Below are 18,325 nucleotides of genomic sequence, written 5' to 3'. Positions count from 1 at the left end.
GAGTCCCAGATCAGGAGCTCCAGTCAATACCCCAGCCAACAGGCAGCTCTGATTTCCCTGCCATGTGGCTGAGGCTATCTTGGAAGCAGATTCTCCAGCCTTCATCAAGCTGCCCCAGCTGATGCAGTTTGGGACCAAATAAATAAAATGGTTATTTTCTTAAGCCACCTAGTCCAGTGTGGCTTCATTCATGAAGCAGCAACAGATAACCAGAATAGCTAACTTAAAGAATAGCCCAGTGCTGTTTACTATAGGCACTCTGCATAAAAGTTCATCTTGATACAGCCCTAACCAGCCCACAGTGATTTCTTGGTGCTTTGTAATACATATCGATTCCAAATAAACAATTATGCATATGTTATTTGATACCAGTTACTAATAACAATTTTTTTTACTGTTCTGTTCACAACTTTTTGATTTTTATATCAAGGAAGAAGGCCAAGGGAAATTCTCTTTCTTGATCTTGACTGTGACAGTCTGATGATCTAGACCTAACATTTCATTACTTCTCATGTTCATTTTTTATCATTAAAACATCAGGAAAAAAAGCCAACTGGTCAAAAGTACAAAGGTGATGACTTAATTGACCAGATGGCTTCGTGTGTATTTAAAACTGCATGCACCCCAGTGCATTTGGAGTCCGATGATAGAAAGATGCCGACTGCACAGTGACACTTCCCATCCTCCAGCCTTACATAGCCTGCCTTGGTAGAACCACACATTTCTGTAGGTGATGGGGACCACTGTGCACAGTCAAAATATCTAAGTTTTGTCATTGCCCTTCACTTTTACCACTGCACTTTCCAAAATGAGAGAACACACACAAAATCCAAATGTACAGATGAGCAAATTGCTGCTGCATAAATCTTTCATAAGATCTAATTTTGTTCTATTTTAAGCCCTGAATAAAAACTCATGCATATCCAGTTGTAACAGCCCGATACTTCTCTTAAAAGAGAGCTAATTCTCAATGGAACCATTTCTCCAGATTTCACATTCCCTCTAAATCTTTCTTTTCCCCCAAAGAATAGCAGGTGGTTATATCAACGGTTTGCTATACTAAGGAGACTAGAATATGTATGAAGCTTGTGTGTTTACTTTTGCAACCGTGGGGCTTTCCAAAACTTCTGCAAACAGGTACTTTAACCTCATGAAAGGTTTCATGGGAATTGAATACAGAGAGACATACACCTACAAAAGAAATGAATTGTACTATTTGCATAGTACATTTGTCTTCTGCTGCCTACAGGGAGGAAGGAAGGTAAGCACTCTGGGAAGAGAATTGTGCTTAGACTGCAGTTAATTCCATGGCTTCCTGGCAAGTTATTGCATGTTGGAAGCTCAGTATTCCCATCTATACAAGAGAATAGAAATGTCTCCCCATGAATGAAGCAAAATAAATGAGGTGTTTGGAAAAGCACATTGATATAAACTCTACACAGGCAAAGAACTATCATAATGATATTATTATTATTATTATTAATATAGTCTTAATTACCTCTAAATATTAAGAATCATTATCATTGTTGGTTATCTGTTTTGCACTCTTTGAAAAATTATCTTTACTACAGTAGTAGTTCTAGACCTTACACAAGTTAATTTTTCATCCCTAAGGATCTCTTTTTTCCTCACCCAATATGGCGGAGTTGTGAAGATTACACAAAATAACCTTGGAGTGCATCATCACCACTTTAGCACTCTATCCTGGGAGCCAATGCTGATTCAAGACCCTGAGTGCTTCAACCAGGGTTTCACCACCACAGGAGATTCCCCCAGTTTTATTCTTCTGCATCTGGCTCCCAGAATGAGGCAGCTGCTGTCAATACCCCGCCCACCTCATATCTTCTCAGCACAGCTCTGAGCTGACCTGCCATCAATATGCCATCATCTTCCCTCTCTATCTTTCTACTTTGCCACCTGAAGACTTTCTTTATGTACCCAAGAGCTCCACTAGCCTGTGTGCTGGGAAAAATCTCAACCAATGATGGATGGAAGTTGGTGAATAAATAGCCCCGCTTCTCACTGCAGCACTTCTACCATGCTTTCTAGAAGATTTTTGATGATTCTCGGGAAGATCGAGACCCACCTGTCTACAGCAGTAACCCACTCATTAACATTCCTTTTAACGGGCTTTGCTCTCTCGCCTCCTTCACCTTCCCCATTCCTTCACTTGAGCTTCCTGGTTGACTTCCAAAACAAACACATGAGCCAAAGACCTTGTTTCAAGGTCTGCTAGCGGGAGATCCTAACTAAGTCACCAAAGTCTGGGATGGATGTGCCTGACTTGCCAAGCTTATCATTAGCCCTTGTCCTGACTGTACAACAGCCCTTGCCAGGATAAGTGAGTGCCTGGCATTTTCAGCTTCTATAGTGACAGTAATTATATAAGCTCTGTCTCTGTGGGATCTTTATTTTCTATGTTCTTCAAATATCAAAATATTTTTAGATACATACAATAAAAATTATAAATATCTGCTACTCAATATTTCTTTTATCAAGAGAAGGAAGCACACCTAGCTTTGTATTTCTCTGGTATGTAAATATGTTCTAAAAATTCAAACATCATCTCTGTCTCTACTGCGTGGTTCTCAAAATCTGTTTATGAGCCCTCATCGTCCCTGAGCTCCCCATGAGACTTCTGGGGCTTTTTGATCTGATGTTACAGTCAACCAGCAGGTCCACTCTTTGATAATCCAAAGACTAGAAGGGAAATTGAGACACTGTCTTTAGCTCTCAGCTAGACGACAATCTAGTTAAGAAGACGATCATTTGCATAAATAATTCTGATTTAAGATGAACTCTGGCTAATGCTGCAATGGAAGTACAAAAAACAGGATACTGGGGAAAGGAAGGATTCATTTCCAAAGAGGAAGTCAGGAAAAGATTGGGCATTTAGCCATTTACAGACTCAATGTCATCTCTCAGACGAGGGCAACATGGCCATTTAAAGCATAGCACTAATCTGAAAACGTGCAAAAGTTGCTTTTGGCCCTGTGAGCAATCTGTAGCTACAAGAGTGCTCCTGTGAGTGACATGGTTTGTTATAGATTTACAGGGAACTCCTCTAGGGAACTGCATCTAGCAGTTATCCAAGTATGTACCTAAGTAAGCACAAGGTCAAGACCAGGTCAAGTAGGGAAGATGACCACGTACTTGACACAACATTGAGACTCTGGCAGGACAGGGAATTTGTTCAGGAGATTTGCACTCACGGTCATATCCCATGAATCTCCTTCATGTTTGGGGAGAATCGGCTGTTTATTGGCAATGGCAGGGCTGGTCCATGTTGGTCGGCAATGTTTTCTCTTTTTTAGTAGCCATAGCTTACAACTGAGCTATCAGGAGCTGGTTACACATAATGCTTTGGCAACTCTTGTACAGCACTGTACAAATGTCATATGTTAGCACTTCTGTAATTGTCATATTTCAATTTCTGGTGTATCTTCTTATATCTAATTCTAATATATAACATAATATTCAATATCCATGTGAGAGTTTGATGGCTTTGGAGGCAAGGAACAGAAAACCCATCTCAAACCAACTTAAACAATAAGGAAATTTTTACTGCCTTACATATCTGAAAATTCTAGAGATAGGCAAGACTAATCAATACCTGAACTCAGTTTCTTTGTGATTCTCTTGGCTGTCTCTCTTCTCTCTTAGCTTCATTCTTGAGCTGGTAGTAAGAAAGCTGCCATAGTTTTACCATGGTGATGTCCTTGGTGGAGAGAAGCCATGTTTTCCAGTGGCTTTCATTTTTCCAAATGCTCCCTGTAAACATTGTGTCTTGTCTCCTTCTCCTGGACTGAGATGCACACTCTTTCCTGAGTCAATTCTTCTGTACAGCAATGGTTGGTTGTCCTGGATTCCTATACCAGTTACTGTCAAGGAGACAGGAAACAAATCAGACCCATCCTGAAGCTGGGGACAGGCTCCCCTCCTCTGAAGCATTTGTTGCTGATATGGTTTGGCTGTGTCCCCACCCAAATCTCATCTTGAATTGTAGCTCCCATAATTCCCACTTGTTGTGGGAGGGACCCAGTGGGAGATAACTGAATCATGGGAGCTGTTTCCCCCATACTGTTCTTGTGGTAGTGAATAAGTCTCACGAGATCTGATGGTTTTATAAGGTGAAACCCCTTTCATTTGGTTCTCATTCTCTCTTGCCTACCTTTCGCTTTCCGCCATGATTGTGAGGCCTCCCTGGCCATGTGAAACTGTGAGTTCATTAAACCTCTTTCATTTATAAATTATCCAGTCTCGGGTATGTCTGTATCAGCAGCGTGAAAACAGGCTAATACAGTTGCCACAAGGGGGAAATCTAAATGCCCAGAGTAAGTCAGGAAGGAACGAGTGAATTACAAACTACATCCACCACGTTAGTGAAGATTAAATGGCTTACGACAGGTAGAGCACTTGGATAATAACTGTGATATGGAAAAATGCTTAAATAATATTAACTGCTCTTTTTGGAATGTTAAAATTACTAACTAACCCATTTTTCTAAATAAAATTCTAGAAATTCAGGCAAAGAAAAATTGGTGTCTAATCAAAAAAAATTATATAAACTATTTTATAGATTTTTTTACTTGCCCAGTGATTAGGTATTATATATTTTCCAGTAGAATTTTTTTTTATTATTATTATACTTTAAGTTCTAGGGTACATGTGCGTAACGTGCAGGTTTGTTACATATGTATACTTGTGCCATGTTGGTGTGCTGCACCCATCAACTCGTCAGCACCCATCAACTTGTCATTTACATCAGGTATAACTCCCAGTGCAATCCCTCCCCCCTTCCCCCTCCCCATGATAGGCCCCGGTGTGTGATGTTCCCCTTCCCAAGTCCAAGTGATCTCATTTTAGTCAATCAATATGTTTTAATATCTGCACCATGAAAGACACAATTACAAATGCTACATGAGACATTAAGTGTAAAAATATAGCTTCTTCTAGGCACTTGGAAGCTAACACAAAACATACATACCATATCAGTGTACAATAACAACACTCGAAACAATATTGAATAATAAGTGAAAAGCTAATATTTATATGTAATATAAATATGTATATATAATCTATATAAAAATAGAAATATTGAAGAACTGTTTCAGTACTATAGGATTTAAGAACCTGGTCATTAATGCCATGGAACGTATGGTTTGAATTCTTGCCCTAGCATTGGCATCTGAGTGATATTGAGAAACTTGTTAATCCTTCCCTAGCTTTACTCCTCTGTACCTATCTCATCGGACTATCTAAGGGTTAAATTAAATTAACTGATGCAAATAACTGTTGACACTGCATCTGGCACATATTACATACTCCAAAAACATTAGCTACCCTTAGAATCACCATCCTCATAATGAGTCAGGTTTACAAATTTGATCTCAGTTTTAAAGGAAGTGTATGAAGCTGAAAGGTTAAAAAAAAAAAAAAAAAAAAAAAGGAGATAGCTGATCGTGTAATCACAAGTCACACTTGGGAACTTAGGGAACAGCCAAATAGGGGCAGAAGAAGACTCCAGGTAATAACAGGTCATATTTATACAACATCATCTCACTGAATCCTCACCCTTTTTAAATTCAAGAAAGAACAGTACCTAAGGTATTGAAGGTGCCACATGAATAACTGTTCAATGGGTGATGATGGAATAAAAATAAAATAGTTAATAAAATGACTTGCTTTTAGTGTTTGACTAGTAAACAGCAAGGATGAAACTAGAAAAGAACCCAGGTATTCTAATTCCTGATCTCTTTTTCATGTTTCCTATGATACTCAACTCCCTCCATGTAAAGAACTAAGAGAGAGAAGTTTGGTAAAAAGCATCTCTAGGGAATGTAATATCCTGAAGCTCAGGTGCACCCCTAAGAAACAAATGCATTACGTTCTCAGAGTTAGCACAGTGTGCGGGAAAGCACGCAGGTCAGGTGAAAGCTTCAATTTGTCCTTCACAGCTCTGTGACCTTGAACAAATTACTTACCTTATCTGTATCTCATTTCCGTCATCTATAAAAGGGTGTAAAATACTCATTCTCATCTCGTAGAATTGTAAAGATTCAGTGCAGCAATGCATGGAGGGCCTTTTAGGACACTGCTGGTTTTTCTTTGGGTTCTCCCCACTCTATATTTGAATCTATGCAATTCACAGCTCTGTTCTCCCTTTGTCAGAGACTTTGATGTTTGCTTTTCCAGCTCTAGGAACTACATATTCACAAAGAAGGGATGGCAGGGATTGCTGTTCCACTGAAACTCCTGCAGGGAGACAATCACCTCCCTCATCACACACAGCATTCAAACTAGAGAAAATGGCTGCAATTTCATTTCCATGAGTCTGACACTCAGGACTGGCCTGAGTATCAATGCCCACATATTTGGGGTCCGGTGCAAAATGAAAATGTGGAGTTTCTTATTTCAAAGCTATTAAAAATTTCAAGACAGGAACAGCAGAGCGTTAAACAAGGTATGGGACCCTTTTAAGCTCATGCACAGGTTGCACACTCTAAAGCCCATTCTGCTGATACTTTAAGCACCCTCCTTCCCATATTCCTTTAGGGCGGAGGTATATACAATGGAGATTCCGTTGCTATAACTTATCCACCTATGTAGTCAGCCTTTTGCTACTTTTGTCCCAAATGCCTGACTGTAAGTGTTCCTCCTTCCTTTGATCTTTGCGTTAAATTTACTTAGAACTCTGAAATCCAACTACCTAGATTCACGTTTGCATTCCACCCCTTACCAACCTGTATGACACGGGCATATTACCTAACTTCTCTTTACCTTTATTTTACTGCGTAGTGTAAAAATCCTGAAAATTGAGGATAATGATAATAGTAACCTTATAGACCTGTGGATTAAACGAGCTAATAATATAAAGTTTATGAATAGCATCTAATGCAGTGGTTCTCAACCATGGCTGCACATTCAAACCTCTTGGAGAGGTGTTTAAAACTTCCATGTTGCTGGGTGCCCACTCACAACCAATTGGATCAGAGTGTTTATGGGTGAGGCCAGAATATTGGTAGTTTTAAAAAGCTCTCGAGGAGATCTGAGTGATCAAGAGAGTAGAGGACAAAACTAGTCTTGTGCATGGCAAGTATTCAATACAGTGTTGGCTAGTTAATACACAGTGTAGCTAAACAAAGAAGTAACATGTTCTGCATTTCAGTTCTTCCCTTGGATCTACTCTGCATCTGGCTTCTTCTCTCACTCCCATCTGCTTTTATCCAACGTGTACCTGAAAGCAATGTAAATCAACACCGAAGATGTCTTAAGGTGTTCCCACTGAGACGAAGGTGCCTTTGAATACAGGTCTCCCCATTAACCTCGAGATGAGAGGGGGAAATGTCAACTTCTCTAACAGGGATCTTTCTTTTGATATCAAGGTGGGCTGTATTCCAAAAGCTTGGCACACAGGGGGCATTAGGGGACAGGGAGGACTTCAGTCAAGTCACCAGAGATCCTTAAATAATGCAAAGCAGAGAAGCAAGGCAGCGATGAGAATGTTAATTTCTTGAGCTCATATTTCTCTCCCATCAGTGTGGATAATCATCTTTTGAAAATGTCCTTTTGTCATATTTATGATGGTGACACATCCATTATGAATACAGTGGCTGATTTGCAACATGACCTGACAAATATTGAACGTTCTAGACTACATTTAATTCCACGATAACTAAAATCATTTGTGTTTCTTTGTAACCAGAAAGGGTTCAGATTATATAAAGCTTAAAATAGGAAGGACTTTATGACTTGTCCTTCACAATCAGTCCAACAACCAGGACGTGGCTTGGGGTTGAGATAGGAGCTGTAGGAGCGGAGCCAATTTGACCTCAAGATCAAGAGGATTTCAATTTCAAGCTGAGGTTCAGGGACACATTTTTGGAGGGAAGCTGGATGAACTAGTGACAAATGGTTTGCTAAGTAAAAGTCAATGACCATCTCTTCCAGCTAGGTCAAGGAGTCAGTTTACAAACCCAAGGTCTCTGAAACTCAGACCATAAAATCTACTTGGGGAGAATCTCAGAGGCCCGAATTCCAACATCCAGTTGTTGAATAATTGCTACATTTGCTGTGATTCTGAGTCTAAGAGAAAGGAGGAAATCCTGCCTGAAAGCTATTTATGTTCTAGTTGGATTCCCAATTCCTAAACACCTGAGAAAGAAACTCCTAAAAGGTATTACAAAATAACATAAGTTTAGATGGCAAAAGAAGCATTATAGTCAGGACAATGTTTTCAATGAATTTTGCAATCATGGTGAGTCCTGAAGTTCGCTGTGTAGGTTAAAAGAAAGATTTCTTTTTTGAAGAACAGAAGAGAATAAACTGAACTAGTCTAAATCATAGTGATTTTCTTTTAGTTAAGGAAATTGTTAGGATTAAGTACTGTTTTCTAAAAGTTTTGTTTCATTTATATATGCTTATATATGTGCATCTTAGATTATGATGTAAAATGGAATTTTGCTATCGTATTCAAGGTCCAAAAAGAATGAAATTCACCATTATTAGGGGACAGAGTCTCCTCAGGGCCCTTAGGGCAGAATTTACAAATTGATGGTTCACAGGATACATATAGCCCATTAGCAGTGGGTCGATTGGAAATTTTATTGTTGTTGTTTTATGGTTCACAAAATGAGGTTTTGAAAAAATAAGAGTAAGTGGTCAGCAGTTAAAAGCCGGGAGGTTTCATATTTTAAAAACACAGATTTTAGCTGGGCACGATGGCTCATGCCTGTAATTCCAGCACTCTGGGAGGCCGAGGCGGGTGGATCACCTGAGGTCAGGAGTTCAAGACCAGCCTGACCAACAAGGTGAAACCACATCTCCACTGAAAATACCAGAATTAGCTGGGTGTAGTGGCAGGCGCCTGTAGTCCCAGCAACTCGGGAGGCTGAGATAGGAGAATTGCTTGAACCTGGAAGGCAGAGGTTGCAGTGAGCCAAGAGCGCGCCACTGCACTCCAGCCTGGGCAACAGAGTGAGGCTCTGTCTCAAAAATAAAAAACAAAAATAAAAATAAAAAAACAGATTTCTAGCTTTTCTTCAAATACCAGAACATTTGGAAATAATGAGTCTGTTTACCCACAGACCAGGAGTGCCCAGAAAAACTTTCTTCCGAAAAAGGAAAAGTCTGATGGGTAAATCATGTGGATCGATTCCCACATTATTCTTTATCCCTGTATCTTTTGGCTTGACAATGATTGGGACCTGGTAGGTGCTCTTGCCCCAGCCTACATTTTTGACCTTGTTGCTCACCCACCTTCTGTTGCAGTCAAACTGAAGAGCTAAAGTATCCAAGAATAGTTCCGGCAATCCTCTAAATGTGTAACACACTTTCTTCACCTCAGACCCTCTGCTGGTTGAAATCTTTGCCAAAGCCCAGTCCAAACATACAGACCTTCCAAAAAGCTTTTCTGAATCTTGTATCTCCTGATAGTTTCCATCCCTGAATCGCCCCAGTATATTCTCTACTGCCCTTGACGTACTCTATAATTCTGTACTCTATAATTCCCTAAAATATGTCATTCTTATTTTTCATCATCTGTCTCCTTGAGTAGGTCATGAGCTCCCTGAATGCAGGAACCATGTCACATTTGTCTCTACTTTACCATCCCATTGTCTAGGCCAGTGAATTGCGTATAGCAGATACTCAATAATTGCTTGATGAATTGCATTACAAAAGATTTCAATATAAGCTTATTTATTAAAAAAAAAAAGGAAAACAATCCAACTGTCCATCAGTTGAGTTTGAATAAATCAATTGCAGCACCTCCATACAATGAAATACTCTGAGACTAGTAAAAGTGATTTAGCTCTATATTTGGTGATATATTATAGAAAGATGTTCAGGGCATATTACTAAGTAAGAGAGCAATTGCCAGAACCACAAAGACATCATTATCTGAAAAAAAATTTGAATAGACACTTTTATGTGTAAAGAAAATCTAAAACAATATTTATTCATTCATCTCACAAATATTTCCTGAATTCCTACTATGAGTCAGAAATTATGCTAAGAGCTGCACGTATAAGATTTTACTAAGCAGAATCTCTATGAACATGGAGTTTAAATAGTCCAGTATGGGAGGTAAAGAAAAATTATATGCAAGAAAATAATGACTGCAACAAAGAAAAATAAAGCAGAAAAATTGGATAAAGAGTGACAAAACTAACGTGGAGAACATTTCTATATTAAATAAAGTGGTCAGAATACAACTCTTCAATTAGGGATTATTTTTCCCAGAAACCTGAATGAAATGAAAGAAGAAACCACATCGTTATTTGGAGGAAGAGGATTCCAGGTAGAGAGAACTCAAGTGGAGAGGTCCTGAGGTACAATTGTACTGGCTGTGGTGAGAGACACGAAGGAAAAGGAAATGCAATATGAAATGAGATCAGGAAATTAGTGTGACATCACATTATGTAATGCCCTATAGGGGACTTTGAGTCTTATTCTGAGTTGAGAGAGAGGCTGGGCAGGCATTAGAAGAATAATAATACGTTTGGTAATGAACTTCGTAAGTTCAAGTGATCTGTTAGACCTCCAAATGGGAGGTAGTTTGATACTTTATCTACCATTCAGGAGGCATGTGTAAGCTGTGTTATAGATTTGGGATGACATATACAATGGTATTTAAATCCATTTTCTAGGTTGACAAGACTACTTTGAAAATAAATGCAGAAAGCAAAGGGATCTGAAAACAAAAAATAAAATTTTAAGCCCTTCCAACTATCTGAATGGACCCCTCCTCTCAGTCGCAGGCTTTCAAAGTTAACCTGAAAAACTACTTCAGGCTATAATGGGAAGTGGCGGAGGAGAAGGTGGTCAGATATACTTCATTACCATGAACATTAACAGAAACCTTAAGACTGATAGAACAGACTCTAAGTCTGATAAGAAACATTTACAATCTGTTCTCTCTAAAGCCTGCTATCTGGAGGCTTCATCTGCATAATTAAATCTTGGTCTCCACAGCTCCTTATCATAACCCAGACATTCTTTTCTTTGCATAATAACTCTTTCAACCAATTACCAATCAGAAAATCTTTAAATCTCCCTATGATCCAGAAGTCCCCACTTTGAGTTGTCCCACCTTTCTAGACCAAACCAGTGTACATCTTACATGTATTGATTGATGTCTCGTGTCTTCCTGAAATGTATAAAATCAAGCTGCACCCCAACTACCTTGGGCACATGTCATCAGGACCTCCTGAGGCTCTGTCATGAGCAGCGTGGCCTTAACCTTGGCAAAGTAAACTTTCAAAATTGATTGAGACCTGTCTCAGATACGTTTTTGTTCACAGGTTTGAGAACTGAGCTTCATGGCATTCCATCATTTAGGGGTCTGGAAGATTAAAGAAGCTGAACAAGCATTACTTACAAGGGGAGGTCTGAGAAAGGAGGATAAAGGAGAGAGCCACATTAAAGGAACTTAATGAAGAAAGTACAGTAGTAATGAATGGATGCTTACAAGCTTAATGACGGCAGCAATAGCTTTTGTTTATGAACATCTCTATTGATAAACTCCAAAGAGCCCAGATGAGGATGTCAATAGTGCTATAAGGCTATCCAGTTGATGGAATGAGTAGCAGATATTTCCTCCCTTGGCTAATTTTCCTAACCTTTGGGTATCACCATCTCCAGTAGTTCAACCACAGACATTCCTTTTGTCAGGTAACTAAAGAAACTATACACTGTCATTGTGTTTTTTAACAGAAGTCAGTAGAAGACAGTATGCTAGTAGGTGGGGTCAGATAATTATACAAATCATTTACACCTGGCATTTGCATGTTACAACACGATTATGCAGCGTGCCATTCTAGATTTTAATCTTATTGGGTTTTTATATGAGCCTGGTGAGTTAGGTTATGCAGATATTGTTACAATTATTATTACAGTAGAATTGCATCTTACTTGGCAGTGGGGTTCTAAAGTACATAAAGAGAAACTTGTATATAGCCAAAATTACCCGTGAGAATTTTTTCTCTCAAAAACTCCAACACACTCAGTTTTCCTGCAAGTATTAGAATTTGTTGCTGCTTCTTCCACTCATGCCTGGTAAAGTGGATGGCTTCTCTTTGGGCTCATGCTGTTCAAGAAAATAGAGACATGTTCAGTATAGCAAGATGCATGCTATTTCTTCATTTTTTTCCTTAGCGTTCTTCTTCCTTACCTCTTTTCATAAATATTTATGACCTCTGTTACATATCAGGCATTATCATAGGTGTTGTATATACTGTTGTTAAACACAGGGACTATATTCTTGGTCTCAGCAGGCTTACAGTCTAGCATACACTGTGAGAAGCACATGTGATGCAGGAACAATAGTCCAGACCTTTGGCACACATGCTATTGCCATTTATGGCTAGCAGAACTCTTGCACTAATTAAATTATTTCTTTTCCTCTTACAGAGTGCTTGTATTTGAATTTGCCTAAGATAAACTCCCATCAGATGCAATTCTATATTACCATAATACAAATAAAGAAATAGGCTTAGAGAGAAAAGGTGGCTTCCCAAGAGTTATACTATCATAGCAGAATTAGACTTTAAATCCCGGTTTAAAAAATTTTACATCCCATGTTCTCCATCTTCTGTTCTAGACATCTCTTCTCTCCTCTGACATAGTTACTCTTTTGGGCTAAGTCTACGCCTTCCCTTGTCTCTCCTAAATGGGACAGCATGGCCTTGCTCTTGTCTTTTGCTTGTCTTTTGCTCTTGACTTTTCCCTCCCCAGATACAAATTTCTGTTTCTATCCTCATCTTAGCCTCACCTGAAGAAAATGTGGCTAGAAACGTCTCCATTGCTTAGACATTTTGCTGTTGGTATCCTTGACACTTGGTCAGAATTAACCCAGGCATGGCTATTGAATAGAAAGTGCTTAATTTCACTTTACTGACATCTTGACTTTCCAACTTCCCTGGAGATTCCATTATATTCCTACAACCCAGGTAGGGAATTGTCATTTTTACTGAGGATAAACCTATTTAGGTGAATGTCCCTCTGCAGAATCATTTATCTTCCATTCCAATTTATACTGTAGACATGGCTCTTGTCCAAAACACGGTGATTTATTAGGGTTTCTATTTAGGACTGTGTTTATAGACACTATGCCCTACATTGTGAGATTGTTAAAGTAAGAAATTCCCATAAAATTAAATTTCAAGCAGAGCAAATTGTGTGGGGAAGGAGAGACAGGATTGTCTGAAGTACATTAATTCTTACTGGTGAGACTGTGAAACCCTTTGTATCATGTCAGGTTGACCTCACCAATTACTCGGTAAAAGTAGAAAGTTAAAGCAATGTGACTTCATTTAGGTAAATAGATGTGCTGTATTATGAAGCTGCTCTAAATGTTTTTGAATAGTTGCCACTTTAATTTTATGATATAATGACTTGGTTTAATTTCTTGGTCATTTGATGAAGTTTTTATGTTCACCTGAGGTAAGCTATGAGAAGGAACAAGTGATTACTTGCAAACAGAGACCTTTACAAATTGGATTTCAAAAATAAGGGGAAGAAAAGGGTGAAGTCTCCAGATCCTTTTCTTCACTAAAGAGCCATGGGCATGCAGTCACCTTTCAGTGCCTCAGTTTCTGTCAGGTTAAGAAATGTTAGCTGCTATAAGAAGCAACCTTAAAATCTCAATTGTTATTTGTTCACTCACTTCAGTATAAGGTGTTTGTGTGGGAGGTGGGTTCTGGCCCTTCCAAATTGTGACTCCACCATTTTCAGCAAATAGTCCCAAATTAATGCCATTTGAAAGTTTTCTCATGGTTACCACCATTGCCCTTATGAGAAAACTATTTTCAACAGTCAGCTCCCTCTTTCCATGATTTTCTCTTACCTTTTTCCTACACTACAGACTGGCTACAACTTTAACTTGGATACTAGTGAAAGAGTCGGCTATCTCTTTGATACCAAATTATTACATTGGAAATAAATGTTTACATTGTTATCTACCTCTAATTACGTAACATTTTAGGCTTCTTCATTACTCAAGTATGTGAAATAACAAATTTAATAACTTTTCAGTTCATTGATTCTGGATGTGTTTTTCACGAAACTTCAGCCATAAGAGAAAAGATATCTGGTTGATTCAGGAAAAAAAAAAAAAAAAAATACAACCTTTTTTCCAAAAAGCATTTTCTCAAAACAATTTTTCAGTGTAATTGAATGGTATTTAATATTCAAATTCTTCTCTTCTTTCTTTCTCCTCTGAGGAAAAGCAACTAAATTACCAAGTAGATTTCAGATCACCAAAAAGAAGAAACCAGCAGGAGGCTTAACACTTAGTGTCTTGGATTTTTTTCCTACTACCACACAGTCCATATTTTTTCTTTTATTGTACTTACTTAACTCCTTCTTCGTATCTACACATGACTTATTTACACTGGTAATTTTTCATTATTTGCAGTATTTACTATCTAAGGTTTGCGGTGGCTGGTTTTGCACTGTTTTTAGTTTAAAAGTTTGTTGTTTTTGTTTGGCTATATGAGGTATATTCCTGCACTTCTTTACTTCCTGCCACTGTGTAACACCATCTAATTATTCAAACCAAGATTATTTGAATAATTAATACTTTATTCCACCTTTGAGAACCTCACACATAGTCTTGGCCCTACAGAAATCATCTGTGTGTGGAATTTCACGAGGGTGGGATTTAAAACATGTCTTATAGGAAGGAAGGGAACATGAAGAGCAAGCCTTATGATGCTGAATGGGGTAATAAGTTTACAGGTAGAATGTGCAAAATACAAGGTCTATTTTGGCAGAGTTAGAGAACAATTTGGGGAAATGGATGAGACCCAGATAAGGATGCCTCATATAAACCCCTAGAATATTTAGACTCTAGAGAAGATTCTTCAAAGTATATTTCAGAAAGCACAATTTCCTTACTGCTCCATAAGAAGAGGAAATCATGTATTTAAGATATGCTTCATATGACTTTTACCTCTATTATTAATGTAGAACTTTGGTTTAATGCTTACTCTTGCTCTGAACCATGGCTAAGTTTACTATTTGCATTATCATTTGTCGTTTTTGGTAGGTAGATACTATCATCACCAACATCATCATCATTGTATTTATTATTTATTGTTGTGTAACAAATTACTTAAAACAACCATGAACATTTATTCTCTCACCTTTTCTATGGGTCAAGAGTTTGGTAGCATCTTGCCTGGGAGTTCAGACTCAATGTCTCTCATTTAGTTGCAGTCAAGTCATCAGCCTTAGCTGAAGTCCTCTGAGGGCTTGATTATGTCCTTAGGATGCACTTCCCACTTGGCTTGCTCACATGGCTGCCATGTTGGTGCTGGTTATTATTGGTTGAAGGTTTTTTCTCTACATGGGCATTCTAATGGGCTCTTAGAGGGTCCTCATGACATGGCAGTTGGCTTCCTCCAGAGCAAGTTATCCAAGACAGAGCAAGGAGGAGATACAGTGTCTTTCATGACTCAGCTTTGAATACAACTCTGCAACATCCTGTGGGCTACACGAGTCAGTCCTTTCTCATGGGGGAAGAGACACTGTGTGAACACAGTGTGAGAGGATAGTTGCAGGCCATTTCAGAGGTCATAATCATTATCTAGTTTTGCAGATCAGGGAACTAAAATCAGAGAGACGAAGTCATTTGACAAAGAACATAGAACATTGGGAAAGGTCACTTAAACCCAGACACTCTGATGTAGAGAAAGCAGATTTTGAAACTATTCTATATTTATCTCCAACAGATGATTTCTTTCTTAGTGTCACATGGATATTAACATAATAGTCTGATAAATCTTTCTGTCATGAAAGTGCTTTCCAAACTTACGAGTTTATCTTTTCTTTTTCTTTCCTTTCTTCTCCCTCCCTTCTTTTTCTTCCTTCTTCTTTTCTTCCTTTCTTTTTCTTTCTTCCTTTTTCTTTCATTTAAATAGAATATTAACATCTTGAAGAACATGCTTTGGGAAATGTCACTGTAGGAAATAGGGATAATTAGAAGATTCTAAATAAGACAAAGAAATGAAGAGAATGGTATTGGGGTAGATTAATTTGATAAGTGTGGGGGACAGATTGGTGGGAGAAGGAATCAGAGGCATGCAAATGTGTTTTGTTAAGAAAACAGAAACCAAACACACAGACAAAGGCAAACAAAAAGCAAAGGACTTCTGCACATGTGACTTGGAAAAAAAATCAAAAGAGAGTGAAATAATGCAGGGTGGTGAAAGGGGGAGAGCAGTCTACAAAGTACATAAAGCAGAAGAGTAGAGTGGTTAAAGGCAAAGCACTGAGTCAAACACGTCAGGCTTTGTTTCTTAGCTCTGCCCTATAAACCAGGGGATATAGGAAAAGTCACTTCAAAGCTCTCTGACCCCAAACTTATTCGCCTGAACAGACAGGCAAAATTACGGTACCTCCTGTTGTTGGAAGAATTAAAAATCACATGGTAAATGTTCATAAAAGATCTTTATTATTATTTTTCATATTGAACTATAATTATCTGAAGAAATTCAAAATTAAGTGAATATTTATTATAAATAGGATATTAATTTTTTTAAACTTTTTTCAAAACCTCAGAACTCTGTCCTTGAAGGTCTTGTAAGTGATTAATGTATCATGATAAATATGACATTGTTCTAGTTGAAGGAAGGAGCCTACCTTCTTGCTCCCATTCCTTTTCTATCCTGCAGTGTTAGTCAAAGAAACTGTATAGAATGCCAGGAAATTTGCAAGGTGCTTTTTGAAAATCATCAGATTAAAACCAAACCACCAGTGCCAATTTCTGAGATGAACTATGAGAAGATCATGGTACAAGTAGAAGAGATGTTTCCCCACAGACCACATATAAATAGAGACAGATGAATATATCCTAATGCAAAGCATCTGCAACCCCAAAAAGCTTAATTCTAGAGCCAGAGAGGAGAAAAAGTGAATAAGCAATAAGCTTGACTACTGACGTCAGAATTTAGTTTTTGTTATTACTAATGAACATAGATTTCCATAAATATTCATCATAACTTTGCAGGGCAGGTGCTGAATCTTATTTACTGCCATATCCTCAGTGTCTTGCTCAATACATACCATTTAATGATGCTTGATAAACATCAGTGGAATGAATGAATGATGGAGTCAGTGGATAAAGAAATGAATGTTTGCATGAAAGGGTTCAGTAGAAATGAGAATAAATGGATGTGACAAATAAACACTTAAAAAGAAGAATAAATACAATTTCACTAAAAACTGATGCACTGAATGAAGGAAAGAAATTTCCTGACTTATAAGAAACAAGACAGCTCAACTTTATGATTCTCTTTTGGCTTAAAAAGTCCATACTTCTAATGTTTTGTAAGTCACAAAGTTCTCTACATCTTTAAGCTTCACTTCAAGACTGCATCAATAGTACTGAATTTCACAGAAATTTGCAATTGAGGAGGAAAAGCCCATTTCAAAGAGAAGGTAAAAGAATGCACGTCTATTATATATCAGTTACAAAATTGAAAAAGTTTTTAAAAAAGAATTTGGGGCCTGTATTAGTCAGAGTTCTCTAGAGGGACAGAACTAAGATGGATAGATATATATATTTATATGTATATACACATATACATATTTATATGTGTATATATATAAACATATATAATATATGTAAGATATATATCCATATATAGATATATATGAAAAGGGGAGTTTACTAAGTATTAGCTTACACAATCACAACGTCCCACAATAGGCTGTCTGCAAGCTGAGGAGCAAGGAGGGCCAGTCTGAGTCCTGAAACAGAAGAACTTGGGGTCCAGTGCTCGAGGGCAGGAAGCATCCAGCACAGGAGAAAGATGTAGGCTGGGAGTCTAGGCCAGTCTCTCCTCTTCACGTTTTTTTGCCTGCTTTATATTCACTGGAAGCTGATTAGATTGTGCCCACCAGATTAAGGGTGGATCTACCTTCCCCAGCCCACTGACTCAAATGTTAATCTCTTTTGGCAACACCCGCACAGACACACCCAGGATTAGTACTTTGTATCCTTCAATCCAATCAAGTTGACACTCAGTATTAACCATCACAAGTCCACCCTGTGTCAATTTGAACCCATACACATCTCCTGAGATCATAAATAATCTTCAAATAAAGACAATAATAAGGACATAATTATGCCTAGCATAATACAACTATCCTTAGAACAACGGGAAATGCAACAATCCCCAACGCAAATACTATTACATAAAGTTAACAATACTTAAACGCTGATATGAAGTCAGTACATCTTATGTCACATGATAAAGGAAAAGGAAATAAAATGAAGATTTTTCTTAGTAGAAGTGTATACATGCACAAACATGTTTTT

The 18,325-nt window shown here is 38.1% G+C and overlaps 1 long non-coding RNA gene across 1 annotated transcript in view; it reads right to left on the bottom strand.

Moving 5' to 3' along the window:
• The window catches only part of LOC107128958 (uncharacterized), a 300,530-nt gene that overhangs the window by 91,293 nt on the left and 190,912 nt on the right, over positions 1-18,325 (bottom strand). The window contains exons 4-5 of the long non-coding RNA XR_001488837.3: positions 15,147-15,962; positions 11,969-12,088 (exon numbers count right to left, since the gene is read on the bottom strand). This is a non-coding gene — a long non-coding RNA (uncharacterized lncRNA). The remainder of the gene's footprint in view (positions 1-11,968; positions 12,089-15,146; positions 15,963-18,325) is intronic.

The sequence above is a fragment of the Macaca fascicularis genome, chromosome 2, assembly GCF_037993035.2.
Source record: "Macaca fascicularis isolate 582-1 chromosome 2, T2T-MFA8v1.1".
In the NCBI taxonomy this organism is placed as follows: Eukaryota; Metazoa; Chordata; class Mammalia; order Primates; family Cercopithecidae; genus Macaca; species Macaca fascicularis.
The sequence above is the reverse complement of the archived record's forward strand: the minus strand, read 5'-3'. Positions and strand labels throughout refer to the sequence as shown.